Source organism: Trachemys scripta, chromosome 13 (assembly GCF_013100865.1).
Source record: "Trachemys scripta elegans isolate TJP31775 chromosome 13, CAS_Tse_1.0, whole genome shotgun sequence".
NCBI lineage: Eukaryota > Metazoa > Chordata > Testudines > Emydidae > Trachemys > Trachemys scripta.
The window spans coordinates 24,800,798-24,818,849 of record NC_048310.1 but is presented as its reverse complement, the minus strand read 5'-3'; the positions used below and the strand labels follow the sequence as shown (position 1 = coordinate 24,818,849).

General features: G+C 40.2%; 1 long non-coding RNA gene across 1 annotated transcript in view; it reads left to right on the top strand.

Moving 5' to 3' along the window:
* The first annotated feature begins 6,990 nt into the window (after window positions 1-6,990).
* The window catches only part of LOC117886639, a 170,156-nt gene continuing 159,094 nt past the window's right edge, over window positions 6,991-18,052 (top strand). The window contains exon 1 of the long non-coding RNA XR_004648009.1: window positions 6,991-7,098. This is a non-coding gene — a long non-coding RNA (uncharacterized LOC117886639). The remainder of the gene's footprint in view (window positions 7,099-18,052) is intronic.

The following is an 18,052-nucleotide window of genomic DNA, read 5'->3' as shown; positions in this document are numbered from 1 at the left end:
TGACCTGTCATTCAAGCAAAACTTTGAAAAAAAAAATCAAGAGTTAAGCAAAGATTCTGGTTAAGAAGAAAGGTTCTGTGGTTAGGGCACTAGCCTCAGACTTTCCTGGTCCCTTCTTTTATAGAGACTTGTTACTGGGTGACAAACTAGCACACTGAGTATTGGATACAAGTGTGGCTGAAGCACGTTAGGAAGCCGACATCCTATGGTGCATGTTTTGCATATTCCTTCTGCAAAGAAGGAAAGAGGAGAGACCAGTGCCTCTAAGGGGGCAGAGTTAAGGTCATTTGGCTACCAAAGTCACATCGGCCCAGTCAAAGGTATTTAGGTACCTACCTCCCTTATCTCCTCTGTGCCTCAGTTCTCCATCTTTAAAATGGGGATAATAACACTTCCCTACCTGACAGCAGTGTTGTGAGAATAAATACATTAAGGATTGTGATAGGCCCAGATGCTACAGTAATGTGGGCCATACAAGTACCTAAGATAGATAAGAAAATAAACAAGCCTAAGCTTTCAGCCTCCTCTTACAAGTATTGGTTAAGTCAGTCTCTTCTAATGTTAATAGCTGAGTCCAAAAAAGAAAGACAAATGAACTCTTTCATTGGCAATGAAAGACTCGATCCCCTTAATGGAAGACATTGATTCTATAAGTGCAGGATGTCTACAATATATAAGAGCTTTACATATATGACAAAGCTTATCCTCATGCAAAGCAAAATGATCAAAAGGATCTGAAAATGAATTTTTCGTTTCACTCTGACAGACTCCAGTGCTGTCATTATATGATTATGTTCCTGAGTGCTGGTGAAGCCCTTGGCTGCTGAAGTATTGAATAAATTGCGTCTACTAAAATTATTTTTCTATCCTGGGACCTGCAAATAAAGATTTATAAAAATCAGCATGGTCCATAATAGGGGCATATTTTAATGTGTCCTTGAAATATGATGGTTCTCAAATGTGTAATACTTTACACATGACAAAATAATTCACTAATAGTCGCAGATAGTTCCCAAAATACAACTAGGGATGAATATAAAGACTAGTCAATTTCTGGTTGAACTCCTAAATGCTGACATTTACCATGATAACATTATGTTTGACCTCGGTTCGGACACTGACTGGAGTTTAGCCTGAATTGATTTAGACTGAACTATTTCTTACTTGAAAATGTGGAGATTTTTATCTGCTATTTTCCCCACCATTTCCATGTCCTTAGCAAGAAAGACAGATCAAAGGCTTTGAGCCATACAGAAAACCCAGCATACACAAATGTGCCCAACTGCATGCTGTCATCTTCCACCATTTTCTTTATTTCAGGCAAAACTTTAAGCCAAAGTCATATTTTGATATTCCTGTTAAGTGCAGATGAAGAGCTGTCATTGGGTTTTATCCTGCCACTCTGTCAATTGGATTACTTGTTTGGGTAAGAATGGCAGGATCAGATCTATTGTTACAAAGAAATACATTTTGGGAAGGAAAAGCTTTTATCAGTGCAGAATGGATCTCAAGATACAGGTTTATATTTGACTGGTCAGAAGAAGCTTTCCCTGAACTATTCTTCCCTTTGATCTTTTGAGTCAATATAGTTCTTTAAGGAAAAGGCTGCAGAAAGATACAGAAAACTTTTCTCCTGATGAAAGGTATGAAGAAAACCATAGTGTGTGTGTGTGTGTGTGTGTATATATATATATTTTTTTTCTTTAAATGGTGGGGCGGGGAAGCAGAAAAGTAAGTTTGCATAAAGTAAAATCGAAGAAGCTGAGTGAAATTCTGAAAGCCCTTTTTGCAATAAGCCCCGAGAGTACTGCCCTGGACAGATCGATCATAGACTAATTTGGGACTCTAGCAAGAGAGCTAATATTGTGGGTTCTATTTTCGCAGGGAAGGGAGAGGTTCTCTCTCCTCCACATTAGGGATGGGTGAAGAGAGAGAGAGCCAGATCCTACTGTGTCTGTAGGTTTGGCAGAATTGGCCCCAAGGAAAGGAGAACCCCTCTTATAGGCCCCATGCTGTTATCTTTGCTCAGCTCCATCTCCACTTTTTTTTTTTTTCATTTTTTTTTCGCATCTGTTCCCTTCTGGGCTGTGCTCTAGACAGGAAGCAGGAACACTCTGAATCTCCTGAGAATCCCTGTCCTCTACTGAGATTCCCATCTTCTTACACAGATGCAGAAGCTAATGCCAGTTCACATAAATATCATTCAAAAGTTCTGGATTATTTTATTTGAACTGAGCCCTGAGCGTCAGCCATCATTACTCAGGAAAAGCGGCATCTAAGGAGCAGAACAGGAAAAATCAGAATCATTCAAACAGATTCTGGACAAACAGCCTGAGAGGTGGGGTTGGAAGTGAGCTTCATGAAACTTCAAACATTAAGGAAATGCACACTGGATCTCCCCATGTAAGTGGTGAAACTATTCTAGATACTAGTTCTCTTAGTATCTGAGCACCTGCAGTGAACCAGAACATTACTGTATTAAACAGCTCAGAGGAACCTATAGCTACATTTACTTTCTCCCATTAGTCTTGCTTTAAAAACAATCTATTTGCAGGACATAATGACAGCTAATTTTTTTTGGCTGCCTACTTTGGCAGATTGGAGCTTCTTGTCAGTGTTGTAGTACTGGGGTGGCTGGCTCAGAATCCGTGTGTTGTGAAGCAAACGGAAGAGGATGCAGCATAAATTTAGTTTTCTTAGCTGTTAAAGAAATTTAAAAAGCTACATGTGCAATAGTCTTACCCATGGCTTCCTGTTAACAAGTCGAATTGTAATAGTGTCTGACAAGCATGGAATTAAGCCAGTGCTTTAAAAGGCAAAAGGATTTTTATGCATTCGCTTTGGCTTGTGCCAGAAGTCAACCATCTAATCATGCATCAATATTGCTGTTCAGGATAGAACACCAGGAAAAGCTGTAGAGAAATGTTTACAGCCAGGATCGTACAATCATTAGAGGGAAACAATCTAATTTAAAGGCTTTTGTACAGTGCAGTAACAGCATCAGTTTAAATTGATGGCACATTTTTGCTTTGGCTGTTAAGGTATGGGGGTGAAATTTTGTTTTCTTTTTCCATTCCATGGGCTTTAAAAATAATAGATATGGTGGGACCGAGCATGATCAGACAGCTGATTTTTGGCTGTTATTGCCAGCGTCAAATGCGGGACAAGATGACTTCAGAAGAGCAGTTTGTTTTAAAACAGCAGTTTGATATTAATGCAGCTGGAACTATTTGAATCATTCAGAATATGATGAATCCCTAGTATCAAAAAAAATCAAAAGTTCTGTGCTTACTGGCAGGCAGTCATCCTGCACTTTGTTGGAGTGATTGCTGCTGAAGAAGCATATAGGTGCAAGAATATATTCATGATCAGGAGAAAGTACCAAGCTTCGGGACAGTCATGTTAGCTACTGTACCATGGTAGCTCGCTTTCTAATACCATTTATAAAATATTTCTGATATCTCAACACAACTGAGTGAGGTATAAGGTAAATACATGACATGGGTAAGGTAGATCATAATAAAACCTGGTATTTCTTTTCTAATAGTCCCCTATAATAAAAAAGTGACATCTCTGTGTATAATATAATAACATATTTAAATGACTAAAATAGTTTTCATTTCATTCAATAAATGAAACTCCTTGACATTTCTGTTTTTACTGTGAGCTTGATTCTCCTTCTGTCTGTCTCCACCTGTTGTCTCTGGTTTTATACCTAGATTATAAACTCTCTAGGGCAAAGTCCACCTGCTCATTCTGTATTTGTGCAGCATGTTACCATGATCAGAATAATAATAGCAATGAGTCAATGTAAAGATTCCCAGGTCCAAAGCAAAGCAATGTTCCCATCGTGGAGACTCTTACAATGACCTCACTGCTTGTTGTGCCTCTCTCTGTCTAGCCATCGCCAAGTTTTACACCACTTTTATCAGGGTATTTCTATCACGATGTGCAGATCTGGCTGGGAGAATGATTCATTGATCTGCACTTGAGAAACACCTGGTGATTGTTCCAGTGCAGCTTATCCTGTATCGGGGGTTACATTGATAGCGAATCTGTTTATTGGTTCTCATTCTGAACAACAAGGCAAAAACTCTCACTGACTTCAAATGGGCCAGATTTCATGTGGGCACTAACTTTAAGATTAGCTTCATCAAAGCTATTCTTGAGCCTCTTCCACAAACCATCTCTAAATACATTGCTTATAAGTTCTGTTGCTTTATCACCAAAACCCAGATTTAAATAAACCATCATTTACTGTACTATGGCAAAATGCTTAACTAAACAATCATGTGTTTAAAACAAGCACGTTACAAGTATGCACTAACTTTGAAAAATCTCACACCTGTAGTGCGTGGTTTTCTGAACTTCACACGTGCACCCAAGGGCACAGTTACCATGGCTGCATGTGCACGTTAGTTAACTACACATGTAGGTAACTAGTAAGCTACTGAACTGGTAATGTGTGCATGGAATTCCCAGGTATCACATACAATTGTAATTGCACACCCAAATTAGGCAGGAGTTGCATATGAATGTGTGTGAAGTTTAGGAACTCTAGTCTCTGATCCTTTGAATCCCATCAATCTAGTTAGGGTCACTGCTAATTTCTATTTCTGAATGTGTGTGTGAGAAATGGTCCTTGGAGCCTGGGAGCAATGGGATGGCTGTGGTGCCATGTAGCAAATGTAAGGAACGCAGAAGTTGGGAGAAGTAGGATTTTTCAAACAAGATCAGCTCCTGTTGAGGAAACATTCCCAAGCATGGATTGTATTTTGTTTAGAAACGACTCACTGTGGATTCTGGGATCTACTGGAACTTTTTGCACAGGCCTAATACCCCTGTATGTGATCAAGAGGGCAAAGAAATTAACATTACAAACGTTTCATGCACGCACACACACAAACACACATGCAGTTTTCCTCTGAGAAAAATAGCCCCGTCATTGTTCTATTTATCGCAAGTGAAAAGGGGTGTCAAAGAAAAGTTACACGGTTGTGTGCTATTCTCATCTTTCTGACTTTCATTATCTCCCTGTGCCCTTTGGATATTCCACACAACTTGAACATTTGTATAAACTGTATATTTTGTATTTCCTGTTCTTTGATGTGCTCTAGTTCAGCAAAGAGCTATGGGCTTGATTTCACTTGGTAAGAATTCTGTGGCTTGTGTTATGCACATGCTCAAACTAGATGATCATAATGGTTCCTTCTGGCATTAACATTTATGAAAAATCCCTAGGGCTACAATTAATAACTCCGGGCCCATGTACAAGATCACTTTCATCCCGTTGTTTCTGCTAGAAATTGAATTTTTTACTCTGTGCTTCTTTTCCCACTTACTACATGCCTCAGCTTTGAAATAAGAAAATGCAGCACTAGACATTATTTACTATTGATAATCCTTGACCAACCGTAATCGGGGTACTGTTGTGCTAGGTGCTGTACAACACAGGGGTAGGAACCATAACTGCCTCAAAGAATTCAGTTTATTGCCATAATCCTGAAATTGACAGCAACTGAGCGCACTCCTGTACCCTCATGGAGCCTCATTAAAGTCAATAGTGCACACGGGCACAGCCAGTTGCAGGTCTGGGGCAATAAGGCAACGAGAAGCAAGAGAGGCAGAAATGCAAGACTACCAAAGACTTCTGCTAATGAGTCAAGAACAGAAGAGCTGCCATACTGGGGCAGATCAATCATCCATCTGGCCCAGTGTCCTGTCTCTGACCACGGTTAGTAGCAGAGCTTCAGGGGGACTGTACAAAACAGGGCAATTTTGGAGTGATCCAACCCTGTCTTCCACTTCTGGCTTCTGGTAGACAGAGATTTAGGGTTGCCCCAAGCATGGGGCTGCATCTCTGACCATCTTGGCTAATACCCATAGATGGACCTATCCTCCATTAACTTATCTAGTTCTTTATTTTAACCCAGTTATACTTTTTGCCATCACCACATCCCATAGCAATGAGTTCCACAGGCTAATCATCCACTGGGGCATATAAGTACCTGCTAGTGAAAGATAGAAGAGCAGATTCCTGAAACAAATTGATGTAGTTTACCTTTTTTACATATGTTGTCTGAATCAATTACATTTGTTGCTGGTCTCTGTTTGTGAACGCAATATGGTTTTAGGTATCGGCATGCAAGTTCTAGTCCCACGTAACTAGACAAAGCAAAATATCCTGTAAAAGAAACTAGATTATCACCGCATAGAAAATGCATGATAGCTACACAGATGAGGTTCTCTAACAGAGTCCACAGTCTATTTCCTAGTGGACAGGCATCACTAAAACTTACACCCCAATTGGCTCTCATGTTGGCAGTCACTGCTACGGATTTGAATAGGCATAGAGACTGACCTCGTCCCCTCCTAATCAGATAGGTGGGGGAGTGGATAGAAATAGTAGTTTTCAGTTCTGGGCTCTCAGACCAGGAGCTTCCACAAACAGAGTTGCAAACGGTGTCCGCCATGTATTATACTAAACACTAAGGTAAAGAAGAAGAATTGGGGTGGAGGAAAAGTGGAAAGAAAGAGAGCACTCTTTAGGGTAGTACCTTCTTCTGGGCTCCCAGGGCCCTTGCTGTTGGTGCGATGGGGTATCCAAACCCCTCATTGGACAACAAGGTGTTAAGGAGCTACTTTGGGCTCAGCCAGCTTAGTTCTGCCACACCTGCAAGGCATGTATAGGCTAGAGCAGGAGGCGCTTGAAAGGAGAGCAGAAGAGCTCACTTGTGGGCAGACCAGGGAAGAGAACAGACCTTTAACCCTCACCTCTTGAGGAAAGGGATGACTGAAGGCAGGAGCTTCCCAGACAACCATTGCCTGAAGGCCCTCCCTGAGGGAAGGGAGGACCAGATCCTGATGCATTCTGAGAGAGAGTCATTCCTCTCTATCCCTTATTAATTCAGTTTATTTGCATTCATTCTTCTTGCTTTTTTTTTGGCCACAGACTACCACAGAAGGGGAGAGACTTTGCAGTGACTTGGCCAGGTCATAGGAAGAAGCAGGCCACTGCAGAGACTAAGCAACTACTAGCAGCGGACCCTCAACAAAGAGAGTTGCTACAGCACACCCAGCCACAAGGAGGCACCAGCAGTGAGTTGACCCCTTCACAGTTGATCATAGTGTTTAGTACAGTTCATCTCTAATAACTGACACCATATGTGCAATGTTTTTAAAAGAAGATATTAAGGGTTAATTCTCATTTTATGCTTGTCTAAATCAGAAACAACCAATTGACTTCAGTGGATTCATGCAAGTATAAAAATAGCATATGTGACAGAGAAATCAGGCACACGCATCCTAGGTCTCTGATACCACTGGCAAAATGAGGCTTTAATGCCTCATACCCTCTGCTTCCCAGTATCTTTGTTTATAAAGGTTTTGGTGACAAGGAGTGGTCCTGCCTTTTACTGACACAAAGATAGATGTATCTTCCTTCTGTATTTTCCACTGCATGCATCTGATGAAGTGGGTTTCAGCCCATGAAAATTTATGCTCAAATAAATTTGTTAGTCTCTAAGGTGCCACAAGTACGCCTCGTTCTTTTTAAAGATTGTTCTGTTGAGTGTGACTTCAGTGGTGAAAGCCCTTTCCCAAACATGAGAAGCTTGATTCTCATGGTGTGCTAGAGCCGGTATGTGATTCATTATAGGAGCTAAGTCAATAGCATGTCTCTGAAAGGCTAGTTGTGGTCTTGCTTCATTTGAGCACAGCTTTCAAAGGCAAGAGAAAACATCTGTTCCAAAAGCAAGTGTAGCAGGCTGATAAATAACTCGGGGGGGGGGGGGGGGGGGGGGGAATAGAAAAGGACCATTTCATTTTAAATAAGAACTAAAGGTTTAGAACAGGGGTAGGCAACCTATGACACACGTGCCAAAGGTGGCATGCAAGCTGATTTTCAGTGGCACTCACACTGCCTGGGTCCTGACCACTGGTCCGGGGGGCTCTGCATTTTAATTTAATTTTAAATGAAGCTTCTTAAACATTTAAAAAATCTTATTTACTTTACATACAACAAATAGTTTAGTTATATATTATAGACTTATAGAAAGAGACCTTCTAAAAACATTAAAATGTATTACTGGCATGTAAAACCTTAAATTAGAGTGAATAAATGAAGACTTGGTACACCACTTCTGAAAGGTTGCTGACCCCTGGTTTAGAAACTAATCTGAAATTTTTTTTCTGAACAATCTGAAATTTTTGGGTCTGTAAAACTCAGGAGCCTGGTCTGAACCAAAATAATGGCTCTAAACACCTCCAGACTCTGGGCATGTTCAAATCTGGATACTGACCCAAACTTTGCAGCTTGGCCCATTCGCTATAATAGGTTGAACCAAAGCCACAGATCTCAGTTCCCCAAACAATGGAAAATTTGGATCCAGTTCTGGATTCAGAGCAGAACTTTGTGCCCATCTCCAATGACAGCAGATTTTCTCATTAGGTGTCAGGGTCTTTTTGATTTTACTCAGAGAAAATTTACTAATGGAGAGGACTCACTTCCTTGAGGTATTTTGGCATTCGTGCTTATGGCTGAAATCTGGAAGTGCATGCTGCAGTTAAATCAAACTTTTTCAAACTTCAGAAAACTTTCGGTCTGAATTCAGGGTGAAAGTTTGACAGAGGATTCAGATTTTATCCAATGTTGTCATCTCTAGTGACTTCAAAGACATTATTATTATTGGAGTAGCTTTTTACATTTTATTTTACTTTTTGAGGCTAGATATAGCCAGGGATATAGCTGCATGAAGTTATATGTAAAGTAATCTTAGATTAAAGCAGATTATGTCAGAAATATGAAAATTAAAGGTACTGTAGGCAAGGAAAATGCAAAGAGCTCCTTCTGGCTGTATATGATTTCTTTCCTATTCCAGAATCATTTGAAATGCACATGATAATTTATTATATACAAAGAAAAACACATCTCATTGACATGTATATTTCTGCAAGCTGTTTATTTAATCAGTGTTTTTCTTCAGGTCTACTTTCTGTTGAATAAAGATAAACAGAAAATTTGCTGAACTGTCAAGAAGTAGAGTAGTTGGGAGAGTTAGGAACAGTGTGTACTTGTTAATTTGGGATTTACAATAGTTGCTTCTCAGATGACTCAGAAGACCTGGAGCACAGGAACCCATATCTCTATTTCCATATCCCCTTTTTGAGAAGGTCAGAGTTATTAGCATCCATGCTCCTGTGGGAGGATTAATGAAGGCTGTTCTCACAGCCAATCTCATCTGGCGCACTAGTAAACAGTACAGTGAATATGTCAGAAGCATGAGTTTTAGGGCCTCATTCTCCACTGCCATGTACCCTTCGGTAGACATTTACACCTATGCAAAGGGAGTGCAAACCATGTCAAATAAGAATGGTGGCATTTTGCATTCACTTGGCATGAGTGTGTCTGATTACAGAAGGGGCAAGACTGCAGACCTTGAGTGTCTGGGTTTGTCTTCCATGGTTTTTATGGCTATTTTAAAAATATATCACTAAGAAGAATAAAAATATGAGCCCTTTAAAATATTTGTATGGTTCCTACTATATGTGAGAGGTAGACAAAACATTATTACATTGTGGAGCCATATTCTAACTTTAGATACGTGCTTGACGTCTGTAGCTGTTGCGCATGTTTATTGGAAGGCAGAAATTTGTCCATTGTATTTATTGATCATTAATACCCTAGCAAATTACAAGATACTTAGTTATCAGTTTCTAGAGGAAAGAAACACATACCCTGGAAACCCTTACAGAGCTCTAGAATTGCTGGTGAAACCTTATTCTTCTCTAGTATATCCTCATCAGTGCATGATATACTCCAGAAAGCATGATATGCTCAGAAATGTACAATAAAAGGTGCCCAATCCCCTAGAGCTGTGCAGATTTGAAGATGACGTTACCAGGCAAATAAGGAAAGCTGGTGGGTGATGAGTATGCTGCAAAAGCTTACACAAATATGACCAAGGATGACAGTTACTGATGGGAATGGAATGTATCCATAGAACTGGGCCAACAGTGAACAAGGAGCACAAGTTAATCCTATCTACCTCCTTTGAGCGCTACTGTGGCTGCAAAGAGAAGTAGGGCTAAGCGACAATGCCCCACCATACCAAGGCACCACAAGAGCATACAGTATGTTCTGTGTACAAAAGACATTCACTCACGGGACTGTGGTTACTGGCAGTGACAAAAAGTGATGTGTAATTATATCGCACTGTTGAGGTTGCCGTAGGACTGATTAATTACCAGAGAGCTTGGCCACAGACCACATTCCAAGACGCACACATTCCGTTGTGGAGGATACTGCTTTGTAATCAATATCACCATTCATTGGCTGGCTCCTGCACAGGAATCTGCCTTCATGATTGAGATTTCCATGATCAATGTACTTCACACTCTTCTAGCAGTATATGGGAAAGCTGCCAGGGGCTGCTTCAACACATGCTCTTGTATACTCTCCCTAAGGCATGTTTACTTGGGGGGGGAACAGAGGACTGACACCCCTTATTCTTGCAGCCATGCCCTCTTCCTTGGTGTACGGGTCTAACAATACAGCTAGCTGCACACAGCAGGGCATTCTAGTGGTGAAATGGATTTGTCATAGATTGTACACATTTTGCTTTTCCCTAGCACATGTTGTGCCATTTTGCTCTTGGGTTATGTGATAGTAGGGTGACCAGACAGCAAATGTGAAAAATTGGGACGGGGGTGAGGGGTAATAGGACCTATATAAGAAAAAGACCCCAAAATTGGGACTGTCCCAATAAAATCAGGACATCTGATCACTCTACATAGGCTGACAGAGAACTATGACTTTAACTCAATCTCTCAGAGCTGCGTTGTGACATTTCGCCATAGGTCTGCAGTAGAGATGATGTGGAGATACGCCAACCTAGGAGGTGCCACAGAGGTCACTGCCTCCCAGAGCTCCCAGTTTCGTTGACAGTGCAATCTGCAGTACATTGCAAGGAGTGCAATATACCCCCTGCTCCCCCGCATACAGCAATCCAGCTCTGCTGATTGGTGCATGGCGTGAGTGGAGCAGAGTCCTAGTTCCCCCTACTCTTTGCCTCTCCTGACCCACTGTCAGGGGCAAGCAGCGCCATTTCTGGCATTCTGATTCCTTATTCCATAGCCCTACTGTGCAGGTGCATGAAAGAGAAAGCAGAATCTGGCCCTAATTCGTATGGAGTGTTTTGAAAGCCCTAGGGCCTCATTCTAATCTCACATCAAAGTTACACTGACATAGTTCTAGGGGCTTCAATGAAAGACTCTGATTTACAGGGCTTTGAGAGTGGAATTGGGCCCTTTTCTCTTAGTAGTTAATTCAAATGTGGGTATTTTTCTATAAATACTGTTACAATTCTGCCTTCTCCCTAGCATGAAGTCAAGCAGAACAGAAGCTAGAAACTTGAAGGAAGGGAGAGAAGCAGAAAGAATGGTGGTAATTGTATATCAGCCTAAAAGTACACCTAGGATCACTTGCTTTACGCATAAATGTGATCTGATTGTGCAAGAAATGGAGGATTCAGAAGTTTATATATTAACATAAGGGGGGAGTTCTTCAAATGGGATTTTAAAAGTGAAAAATTAAGATCTAAAGGGGTGCTTTCTGACATCCGTGCATAGTTATCCTCCATTAACATTAATAAGTGTTACGCCAGTGAATCAAGGATAAATTTTACCCTCAAGATATAGTAGGATATCCCAAGGGTATTACAAATACTATTCAACGAATTAGTCCATTAAGTGAAAACTAATTAATACTTAGACAAATAAAGCACTTATGATAAGGGAAATGCAGCGAAATGCACCTTTCAACAACAAAGTCAAATGGAACATGCCTGTATTTGAACGTATTGCATTGTATTTTCTTGTTGTTATAAGATTTGCTTTTCAACTTCCACTTTAAAAAGCAACAGGGAAATTATAAAATTCAAGTACCAGCTACGTGTATAGGAAATTCACTGTTTTTTTTTTTTAATGCCAGCAAATATCTTTGTTACATAGCACATTTTGCTAATTAGAACATATAAATACCTTGGGATTTGTAAATCTTGCTAACATCGCATACCAACAATGAATTCTTTTGCACTTGTATTTAAATATCAGCCAGGACAAGAACATATGATTCATTTTTTTCATCTACACTCATTAAATGCTTCCATGAATAATAATAAAAATGATGACTAATGCACAGAATTTGTTATACCTGTATTTGTTACGTGGACATACTCAAAAATAGCCAAGTGCAGTAGTAATCCCTATTTTTTCAGTGCTTTTGCTTTATACAGACACCCCCCCCGACTTACGCAATCGTTCCGTTCTGGAAAGCCTTGCGTAACTCGAATTTTGCATAAGTCAGAAATGTATACCCATACGTTAAGCAAAAATTTCCACAACTCGAAAATCCTATTTCTGGCTTATGGGACTTTGTCCATAAGTGTGAATTTGCATAAGTCGGGTCTTGCGTAACCCGGGGAGCGTCTGTACTCCTCAAATGGTTTCCTTTGTAGAAAATCCATTGCTAATTATTGTATCCATTTGGGATGTATGCAGAATGATTCTGAAACATTCAGAACCAAAGCTAAGTCCCCAAATGCATAAGCAGATAGCATTCTTATGCTGCTGACATACTAAACACATACACTGAATAATGACTGCTTTCTTGAGGTTATAATTATTAACTTAAATAACAAGAAACAGTTTTCAACCTGAACTACCTTCTGAGCTTGTCTATTTTCACCGTTTCTCCCTACATTGAAGTCCCTCATCTTAAAGATGCTCCCAACTTTTTTATACTTAATTTGGAGCTAAGAGGATCCACCTGGCCTGGCTTCCAGGGTGAATCAGAAAAATAGCTATGCAGAGAACTAGAACCTGACACCCTCGTACAGTCCTCTTTCCACTTCTCATGAGTCTTCTTCTCCTTAGTCTATGTGTACTGTGCCTCATGTGGCATGTGACCAGGATTCATGGACGAATGTTTGCTTCCCTGTCCCATCCTGGGTACTAATGGGGAGTGTGACATGAATGCTGATCTATGCCCCATGTCTCATGAATAAAAATCAGCTACACACACTGCATGGCTGGTAAGGGCACAAGAACTGATGCAAATTAATCCTGTCTCCCATGCATCATTCTCCTAATAGTCTCTCCTGTACTTGGGGCCAAGAGGCCAAGGAATTGCTATAGTCTGTAGTTAATTTCCTGCATGGCTAAGAGTGATTAGTTCTGAGCCTATCCTCTGTTTTGCTGAGCTCACAAAAACTATCCCTGGGAGTGTAAATACATAGAAAGGAGCACCTTTCCCCTCCATATCTCCCCACAATTCATGGTTTGCTACTAGGAATGCTCTTCCATCATTGGACTCCTCATCTAGATGAGTAGCACTCTTTCTTTTCCATTGACTCTACTCATTTTTTTGGTTGTAGGAGTAGAGTCTTCAGCCAATGGGCCCTTTTCTTCCCCTCCTTGGCTGACTGCTGTGATGGAGCTGTCAGATAGTAAGAGCACGATAACTTTGCCCAACTCCTTAAAACTTTTGCATTGACTGGTTGATTAAAGGAAATCAGACTATTTAGTTAAGAAAGGATATATGACTAAGAACTGACACAATACATGTAAAAATGGATGATATAGAAAAGGTTAAATGCTCGTTCCTGTTTGCTGTCTCAGAATTTATTGAATGAAATGGAAAAGCAACACTTTTAAAATAGATAGAATGAAATACTTTTTTTATACAATGAACCAATGGAACTCACTGCCACACTATGTCATTAAACAAAACACCTCAACAAATACTTATTATAAGGTGAGAAGAAACCATCTGTTTTACCTCTTTTATTTTATAAGATTTGGTATAAATAACTAAACAGATGAGCTAAACTCACCATTAACAGCCTATGATTAGGAAGAAACTTCCTCCCTATTCATTTTGCTGCATATAATGCCCCTTTCTAAGCTTCCTTTCAAGCATCTGATATAGGCTACTGTCAGAGACAGGATACTGGAGAGATGGACCACTGATCTGGCATGCCAGTACCTACATTCTAAGATATTTTAAGCTATCTTGGTAATAAAGAGCCAGATTCTTTAACCATGATATCTCTGTGCTGATGCAGCTGTGCAAAGGGGCAGTGAAGTTGCGGTAACAGACTTCCCAGTCTGGAGCACTGCTGCCATGTGGTGATCTAAGGCTGGCACAGTGCAAAGCAACACAGGCTGCTTTAAACTGTGCTGGGGACCAGATCAGCCCCTGGCAAAACCTAGTCTGGGGCTTATAAAGGTAGCAGAGAGCCACAGCTAAGGACTGAGCATGCTGTTTATTGGAAGCGCTATGCTAATTTAGGACTCCAGTCCTTTTAAAAGCAATAGTCTGGTAATTTTTTCCCCAAGAGATTTTATTCACCAGACTTTCAGACACAAATTGATTCTTAAAAATACTAAATGTACTGTACTGTGCCTGAGCACATTGACATGCGGGGTGAGCATAGATGACTGAAGGATTTGCACAGAGATCCCTGAATTTAGGACTGGGTGTCAAACTTCGTACAAGAAGTGAACTCCAGCTGCTGTTAATGAGATATGTGGCTCCTCATTTAATTATGTGTTAGTAACCATCCCCTGTTGCATTTTGTTAACCATTCCAAATGGTGGCTTACAGCAAAACTGTCACAAGAGATCATTCTACATGAGACACAGCAACCCTCTCCAGTAATTAACAGCATTTTAGCAGACCCTAAAGTTGTCAAAGTCTTCACAAAGTTAATCTGAAAGTAAGGATCTCATCAGACAGCCAGTGTCTCATGCCACAGACTTATGTTCTCCCTGAAAGCATTGATGAGTCAATTGTATTCACTGACTTCCATGATGATTTGAAGGAATTGGCTGTCAGCAACATCCAGCACTGCATTTGCTGTAAGCCAAACTCAAGGTGGAAGGGTAGGATATTTTTGGAGCTATGTGGTTATTCAGAATATGCATCAGGAACAAAATATCATAAGCAGTTGCTAGACTCTTTCAAGATCTACAGAATCACTCTGATCCTGGGACAGGTAAAATTCCAACTAAGCTCCTGCACAGTTAGCATTCTAAAGCCTCTTTGCATGTCTCAAGACACCCTAACATCCTGTTCAGTGCAGAAAATCTCAAAATTATAGCAGAAAAGTCACAATATTTTGCTTTGTAAAGGTCTAAATTCCAGACACAGACTGCCTTGTCTCATTTACTTGTTGCTTATTGTGAGGATTGATTCTTATGGGCTAAGAATCAGGGTGAATTGTGAATTATCTCCAACTGTTAAATAGGTGTCATCTATCATCCAATATGTTGGATTGGAAATACCAGTCTGAGGTAAAATCCTAATGAAGAAAAGGCAGGTTGTAGTTTTCACGAGTTAGCAGGTCAAGGTAAACACTATGGGGGAGTCTAGGGATTACTTTGACTTGCTGACACATGTTAATACTGCAACTTCACTAGGATTGTGAAGAAGTGGGCTGTAGTCCACGAAAGCTTATGCTCTAATAAATTTGTTAGTCTCTAAGGTGCCACAAGTACTCCCAAATCCCATTGAAAACTGCTTACAAATCACTTTTGAAAATCCTAGCCTGGATGTTTGTTTGACTTACTTTTAAGGGCTTATCTTCACTACCATGCTAAATCAGTGCCGCTGCCAGCGATGCTGGTTTAGCGTGTCTGGTGAAGACGTATTACGTCAACATAGTGTCTCCCGCTGATGTAGCTCGTGTAGACACTACTTTAAGTTGATATCACTTACGTGACTCAGGGATGGTTTTTCACACCCCTGAGCATTGTAACTTACGTTGACTTAAGCGGTAGTGTAGACAAGGCCTTATAAAACAAAATGCCTTCACACTTCTTTTTTCTCCCCATACAGTTCACTCAGCCTTTTAACGAGTAGATTATCAAGAAGTAACTAGTTAGCTACTGACCAACCATTTTGTGTGTGACTGATTATCATGGAGTTCTGGGGCAAGTGTTTTTGTATCAGTGCACTGCATTTTAGCACTCCATGGCCAACTGAAAAAGGAGCTGCTCCTACTCATTAACTTGAGCTATGCCACCTGATCATATCAAAATCACTAGTGTAGGTTTGTAGCTACTAATGGTCAGTCGTGCAGTCGTGTGAAATCAGCAATTCTTAGGGCCAAATTCAGAGGCCAAAAGCCCACAGACAAAGATGCAAGTGGAATTGCATGGTGTACATTTTACTGCAATTGTTCATGCAATTGCTCTTGTTGCACATGCACATGGGTATCTAGATGTCCTATTTGCATGTGAACCTGTGATTATTACATGTGCAATTATGGTAAAACATGCACAAAATTGCTCATACATATTGCAAATGGGGTTCTTCACACTAAAAACATGACCTTTATTGTCTACTCTAAAATATATACCCTCCAGGCAGAACTGTTGAGGTGCTTCTGATCTCCAGGAGCTTGACTGGATTTGTATATTCTGGCCAATTTTTCATAAAGGAAAATTAATAAGTAGAAAATTTATTAGCAATTCAGTATTTTTCAAATAATACCCAATGGACTTATTTTGTGTTTTTTCACTTACAGCACAATCTTTTCTAAGTGCTGTTATCTATTATCTGGGGTTTGATAATTTATCTTAAGTGCTCCCAAATGATAGCAAAGAAAATACATAATGATCTCTCTCTAAACATTGGTTTACAGTTCTCCAACTCCTTCTCTCTCTGCTTCCTCAAAAGCAGCGCATACATTGAAGGCATTGTCAGCAGTACTGGGGAAGAGACATATTTTTTTACAAATCTACATGTTTTTCATATAATATATTCTTAACCACAAGACTGCTTGCATAGGTTACAACAAGCAGTGTATTTTCTGTGAATAGTCTTGTGTAATATGGGCCAGACTGTCCTCTCATTTATACCACGTTGAGCCAGTAAGCATAACTCCATAGATTTCAGTACAGTTGATCATGATTTATACCTTCTGGGTTTCATGGACCTGATTTTCTCCTGCACCAAGAACCACTCAGTTCATGGGGGAAATGGGAAGGTTCTGTTAAGGAGCTGGTCCTGATTTGCTGAGTCTCTGGGCTGATTTTTGTCTAAGGATTGCTTTAACCTATGGCTTTCTGAATCCTCCAATGCAGAACAGTAGAACTATAATGGAGATTAATTTAGAATGGATAAATGGAAGGGGCTACTACGTATAAAGGAAATTGAGTGTATGGCAAAGCATTCCATAGAGAGCTCCTTGTCTTGGAAAGAACTTGCACCTGCACCAACTCAGTTTCTTCCAGTTCTTCATCAATGCTACCACCAGTTTGACTAGTTAGATCTACTCTAGCCCCATCTTGAAAAGCAGTTGCCAATCCACCATCGTTGGGGTTGCTTTAGAGATTTTCCATGTGACCTGCACATTGTTGGCCCATGACATAGAGGTCTGTGTGTGTTTGCATAGAGAAAACCAAGTTTTTAGCAGCTATGATATTTTTGAATGATAATACTATCAACCTTTTGAGACTTCCCCTTCCCCCTGCACCTCCCATGATTCCTGCACAGATGCTGTCCTCTGTGACATACTGTCATTCTGTTTGGAGAAAATGTAATGCACGATCAGTTTAATCCAGCAGCTCATCTGCACAGCACATCTCAAGGGTTTATTTGGAACATGTCTTCAGCACTGTTGATTGCTAACTTGGTAATTAACTACAGGACACACTTGGAGAAACAGAATGCTGAACACTATTGCATTTCTAAACTAAACTGAGAAACACTTCAGGACTACGTATATTTGTTTTCAATCATTTTTGACATGCTAACAGACAATGAGAATGACTGGTATGTTAATGATGCTCTAGAGCAATGCCTAAATAAAACAGCTAGTGAAGCTGATACTTAATTGAAAGCTATTGGTTAGTGTAGTAAGTAGGTCACTATTTTTAGCTTTAACCTTAAGAAAAACAAAGTAAAGTGAAATTAAAAAGTAACATATAGATAATACAGATACTATCTTCACAGTATCAGAGGGGTAGTCGTGTTAGTCTGAATCTG